We start from the raw sequence: 6451 nt of genomic DNA, 5'->3' as shown, positions 1-6451 counted from the left end.
GGGGTCAAAAATGCAATCGAACAATCGGAAAAATAATAATAATAATAATTTCTACAAAAACAACAGGGACTTCGCAGCGGTCGCTGCTCAGGCCCTAATAATAATAATAATAATAAAAGTATTAATATTTTCTACAAAAACAATAGGGACCTCGCAGCCGTCGCAGCTCGGGCCCTAATAACAATTTCTAGAAAAACAATAGGGACCTCGCAGCGGTCACTGCTCGGGCCCTAATAATAATAATAATAATAATTTCCACAAAAACAATGGGGACCTCGTAGCGGTCGCTGCTCGGGCCCTAATAATAATTTCTACATAAACAATAGGGACCTCGCCGCGGTCGCTGCTCGGGCCCCAATAATAATTTCTACACAAAGTCCATTGTGGTGACCCGCCCCTTTTAAGTAAATTCAAAATGGCCGACTTCCTGTAAAACCTAGCTCATTGCTCCAAGAGACTTTTTTGTAGGTCTTGGTCTTATACATACAGTGAACCCTCGCTACTTCGCGGTTCACCTTTCGCGGGTTCAGTGCTTCGCGGGTATAAAAAATATTCGGGGGCATTGTAGTTTCGCCGAGCGGCACGACGGGCGCTGGAGCGGTTAGACGGCCGGCGTGCGCCGAAGAAGAGCGTGGGCGAAGAGGAGAGTGGACGAAGAAGAGCACGTTCCCCCGGACACGATCGGTGGCGACGTTTCGCGCGGTTCGGACCGTACCAGAGCTCCGGCCGGCGTGCGTGGCAGTTAAGCCGTAGAGGAGCACCTTCCCCGGGCACGGGCGGTGCCAAGCGGCCCCTAAGTTTAACCGAATGGAAGCTCCGGAGGAGGAGGGCATGCTCGCGTCACAGTAAGCCGAAGAGGAGCACCTTCGCCGGGCACGGGCGGTTCCAAGCGGCCCCTAAGTTTAACCGAATGGAAGCTCCGGAGGAGGCGGGCATGCTCGCGTCACAGTAAGCCGAAGAGGAGCACCTTCCCCGGGCACGGGCGGTGCCAAGCGGCCCCTAAGTTTAACCGAATGGAAGCTCCGGGGGAGGAGGGCGGGCGTGTGTCACAGTTAAGCCGAATTGGAACACCTCTTCCGCCCGGGCACGAACGGAGCGCGAAGCTGTCAGTTATGAATGAATAAATGAATAAATAAATAAAGAATGCCACCTTTCATTTCACAGGGCACACCGGACGGCGTACCAGCAGGTAATAGTCGGAGTAATTAAATAAATACAAAAAGAATGGCTGGGGAATAAAAAAATAATACGTTTTAATAATAATTTGTTTTTTTTGTTATAACATGAATTTCACTCTCTCTCTCTCTGTATATATATATATATATCTATATATATATCTATATATATATATTATATATATTGTATTTTTTTTTAAGCATTTTTGAAGGTGCGCCGCTACTTCGCGGATTTTCAGTTTCCGCGGGTGGTCTCGGTCCCCATTAACCGCGACAACCGAGGGTTCACTGTACTCCATAAAATTTACAAAAAGCGAGGTGAAACACTCAACCAGGGCTGCTTTTTTGAACATTTCTCGAGGGCCATGGCGAGCCATTTAAAAAAAGCTGCACAACTAACGTATAAAATATTGATAAATTTGCTTTGCCTGATGTGTGTGTCAAGTTTCACGAGTTGTCGTTCATATTTAGAACCTCATAATCAGCGTTGTTTTATTGCCGGACAGTGCAATGCCACTCCCACAACTTTTCACGAAAAAGGATGAATTTCGTATTGTGACATCCTCATGGACGAAACAGTCCTCCGAGCATATATGAGGGCGACCTTGTTGAGTTGCACGGAGAAAAACATCCAAGAAAATAACTTGTATTAGCTTTTACCAGTTGGTGGCGCTACTACTACGATGAAAAATAAGTTGGTAGATGTCTTCAGGGTTGAAGTATCCTCAAATGTGTACAACTTCGAGAAGATAGGATCATCTCAGTCATGTTGCCGGAGCTTTTGTTGCCACAAAGTACAATCGGACTTTTCAGCACCGTAATAGCCACGCCTTTTGCCAAAACGTCACAAAACTCGGCAGAGAGTAAGATCATTGTCTTGAGTCTTTTCTGACTAATTTTCAGTCGGATTCGTCAAAAGGGCACCGTGCAGTACGTGAAAATTAAAATAAAAACAAATTTTTTATTCCACTTGGCGGCGCTGTGTGTATAACAAAATAATAACATTAAGATGTCTTCAGGTCGGGACATTTTATTTACAGGTGAAGGTTTGGATTTTTAGGAGCATGTGCAGGGGAGTTATTAAGCATTCATTTATTTGTATTAGGTTCATTTTGTCTTCTTATTATTGATATTTGACAGATTCATTAAAAGCAGACAATTATGTTTTAGGTAAATTTTTTACCTGACATGTTTCGGCGAGTCTTTCGCCTTCTTCAGAGTGTCGCATGATGGTGTCTTGAGACCCGTCTTTATCAGCTGATGTTCCATGAGGGTGTGAATTACCTGTCAAAAAAATGAAAAATCATAGCAGTAAAAGAACAAGCACAACATGAACATTACAAATCAGCAATCACTGACCACTGCAAAAGGGAAAACCACATCATGGACCGGGAGAAGGGCAGGGTCATCCGCACCGAAGAGAACAAACAACAGCGCTGGATCAGAGAGGCCATTGAGATCTGCAAGCGAGGCATAAAAACCATGAACAGAGACAAGGGAGCCTTCATCCTCTCTACCACCTGGAGCAGCATCTTGGCGGAGTGAACGGACAGCGGGGGGCGTGACTTGCCTTCATTCTTGTGACAGGTAAGTCACGCCCTCATGGAACATCAGCTGATAAAGACGGGTCACAAGACACCATCATGTGACACTCTGAAGAAGGCGAAAGACTTTCGTATTGTGACATCCTCAAGGCCTAAACACTCATCCGAGCAAATATAAGGTAGATTTTGTTAACCTGCCCGGAGAAAAACATCAACGAAAATAATTTGTATTTGTTTTAACCAGTTGGTGGCGCTACCACTGCGATCAAAAATAAGTTGGCAGCCGTCTTCAGGGCCTGAATATCCTCAAACGTGAAAAATTTCGAGAAGATGGATCATCTGAATCATTTTGCATGAACTTTTGTTGCCACGGAGAATAATCAGACTCTGCGGCACCGCAATAGCCACGCCCTTCGAAGGAAAGTCACAAAAATAGGGATAGAGTAAGATCAATGTCTTGAGTCTTTTCTAGCCAATTTTCAATCGGATTCGTTAAAAGGGCACCGTGCAGTACGTCAAAATGTAAAAAATGATATTGATTGGCGCAAGGTGTATAACAGAATATAAACATATAGATGTCTTCAGGTACCGACTCTTTATGTATATGTGAAGTTTTGGATTTTTAGCAGCATGTGCAGGAGAGTTATTAAGCATTTTGTCCATTGCGGCGAAGGAAATCTTAAGTGAAAACTTTGAAGCCCCGCCCCCGTCATATAGTATTTCGGAAACAAAAGATTTTAGCCCCAGTGTTTGTCCCAGGTCTTAAGATGCTACAGACAGAATTTTAAGGCAATCAGATGAAGCCTTTAGGATCAGGGTGCAAAAGAATGACCCCTGTAAACATGCAAAAAAGGGCAAAAGTCGGACTTTCAAAAATTCATAACTCACTTCCTGTTCATATTAGACGTTAAAATATCAAATTTCTCGCCATGCCCGATGAGACTGCCAAGTTTGGTGAGTTTTTGTGCATGTTTCGGGGGTCAAAAATGCAATCGTACAATCGGAAAAATAATAATAATAATAATTTCTACAAAAACAACAGGGACTTCGCAGCGGTCGCTGCTCAGGCCCTAATAATAATAATAATAATAATAATAAAAGTAATAATATTTTCTACAAAAACAATAGGGACCTCGCAGCCGTCGTAGCTCGGGCCCTAATAACAATTTCTAGAAAAACAATAGGGACCTCGCAGCGGTCACTGCTCGGGCCCTAATAATAATAATAATAATAAAAATTTCCACAAAAACAATGGGGACCTCGTAGCGGTCGCTGCTCGGGCCCTAATAATAATTTCTACATAAACAATAGGGACCTCGCCGCGGTCGCTGCTCGGGCCCCAATAAGAATTTCTACACAAAGTCCATTGTGGTGACCCGCCCCCTTTTAATAAATTCAAAATGGCCGACTTCCTGTAAAACCTAGCTCATTGCTCCAAGAGACTTTTTTGTAGGTCTTGGTCTTATACATACAGTGAACCCTCGCTACTTCGCGGTTCACCTTTCGCGGGTTCAGTGCTTCGCGGGTATAAAAAATATTCGGGGGCATTGTAGTTTCGCCGAGCGGCACGACGGGGCGCTGGAGCGGTTAGACGGCCGGCGTGCGCCGAAGAAGAGCGTGGGCGAAGAGAAGAGTGGACGAAGAAGAGCACGTTCCCCCGGACACGATCGGTGGCGACGTTTCGCGCGGTTCGGACCGTACCAGAGCTCCGGCCGGCGTGCGTGGCAGTTAAGCCGTAGAGGAGCACCTTCCCCGGGCACGGGCGGTGCCAAGCGGCCCCTAAGTTTAACCGAATGGAAGCTCCGGAGGAGGAGGGCATGCTCGCGTCACAGTAAGCCGAAGAGGAGCACCTTCCCCGGGCACGGGCGGTTCCAAGCGGCCCCTAAGTTTAACCGAATGGAAGCTCCGGAGGAGGAGGGCATGCTCGCGACACAGTAAGCCGAAGAGGAGCACCTTCCCCGGGCACGGGCGGTGCCAAGCGGCCCCTAAGTTTAACCGAATGGAAGCTCCGGGGGAGGAGGGTGGGCGTGTGTCACAGTTAAGCCGAATTGGAGCACCTCTTCCGCCCGGGCACGAGCGGAGCGCGAAGCTGTCAGTTATGAATGAATAAATGAATAAATAAATAAATAAATAAAGAATGGCACCTTTCATTTCACAGGGCACACCAGACGGCGTACCAGCAGGTAAAAGTCTGAGTAATTAAATAAATACAAAAAGAATGGCTGGGGAATAAAAAAATAATACGTTTTAATAATAATTTGTTTTTTTTGTTATAACATGAATTTCACTCTCTCTCTCCCCGTATATATATATATATATATATATATATTTATATATTTATTATATATATTGTATTTTTTTTTTAAGCATTTTTGAAGGTGCGCCGCTACTTCGCGGATTTTCAGTTTTCGCGGGTGGTCTCGGTCCCCATTAACCGCGATAACCGAGGGTTCACTGTACTCCATAAAATTTACAAAAAGCGAGGTGAAACACTCAACCAGGGCTGCTCTGCATGTTGTGCTGGGCCACCTGGAACAACAGCGGAGCTATGCAAGGATGCTCTTTGTGGACTACAGCTCGGCATTCAACACGATCATCCCAGACATCCTCGTCGCCAAACTGGACACTCTCGGCCTCCCTGCCCTCACACGCATCTGGATTAAGGACTTTCTGACCAACAGACCCCAGACTGTGTTGCTCGGCCCCTACACGTCCTCCACCCTCATGCTGAGCACCGGTTCCCCCCAAGGATGCGTGCTGAGCCCTCTCCTGTACGCCCTCTACACCTACGACTGCAGCCCGGCCCACGGCAACAACACCATCGTCAAGTTTGCTGACGACACGACAGTGGTCGGTCTGATCTCGGAAGGTGACGAGACAGCCTACAGAGAGGAGGTAGGGAGACTGACAACTTGGTGCAAGGACAACAGACTGCACCTTAACTCTGCTAAAACAAAGGAGATTGTCGTCGACTTCAGGAGGAACAAGACGCTGCCGCCCCCCCTCTGCATCGAAGGCGTGTGTGTGGAGAGGGTCCACACGTTCAAGTTCCTGGGAGTACAGATCTCCGATGACCTTTCTTGGAGTCACAACACCACAGCAGTGGTAAAGAAGGTCCGCCAACGTCTGCACTTCCTGAGAGTCCTCAGGAAATTCAACCTGGACAGGAAGCTGCTGCTGGCCTTCTACCACTCGTCCATCGAGAGCCTGCTGACGTACTGTGTCTCCACCTGGTACAGCGGCTGCACTGAGGCGGACAGAGTGAGGCTCCAGAGGACAGTCAAAACAGCGCAAAGGATTATTGGCTGCCCTCTCCCCTCGCTGTCGGACATCTACACCGCCCGGTGCCTCAGAAGGGCTCTCAACATCGTCAAAGACAATACCCACCCAAACTCACACCTGTTCGACCTGTTGCCCTCTGGCAGGCGCTACAGATGCATCAAATCAAGGACCAATAGACTGAGAAACAGTTTCTTTCCGAGAGCCATCTCCATACTGAACTCTCACACACACACACGAGACCACCCTAACCTTGCAAAACAGCATTGTGATGTGTTTCTATATGCCCTATTCAGTACTGAATTCCATTGCACTGTCGTATTTATTTATCTAATTTATATATTGTCTGTATTATTGTTGTATTGCACTGGAGAGGGGAGCCCTCTAATCTCGTTGCACACTTGAGTACAATGACAATAAAGGGATTTCTATTTCTATTCTATTCTTTTTTTA

Source organism: Idiotropiscis lumnitzeri, unplaced genomic scaffold (genome assembly GCF_059441095.1).
Source record: "Idiotropiscis lumnitzeri isolate Australia: NSW breed Sydney's pygmy pipehorse unplaced genomic scaffold, RoL_Ilum_1.0 HiC_scaffold_111, whole genome shotgun sequence".
NCBI classification, from domain to species: Eukaryota; Metazoa; Chordata; class Actinopteri; order Syngnathiformes; family Syngnathidae; genus Idiotropiscis; species Idiotropiscis lumnitzeri.
The sequence above is the reverse complement of the archived record's forward strand: the minus strand, read 5'-3'. Positions refer to the sequence as shown.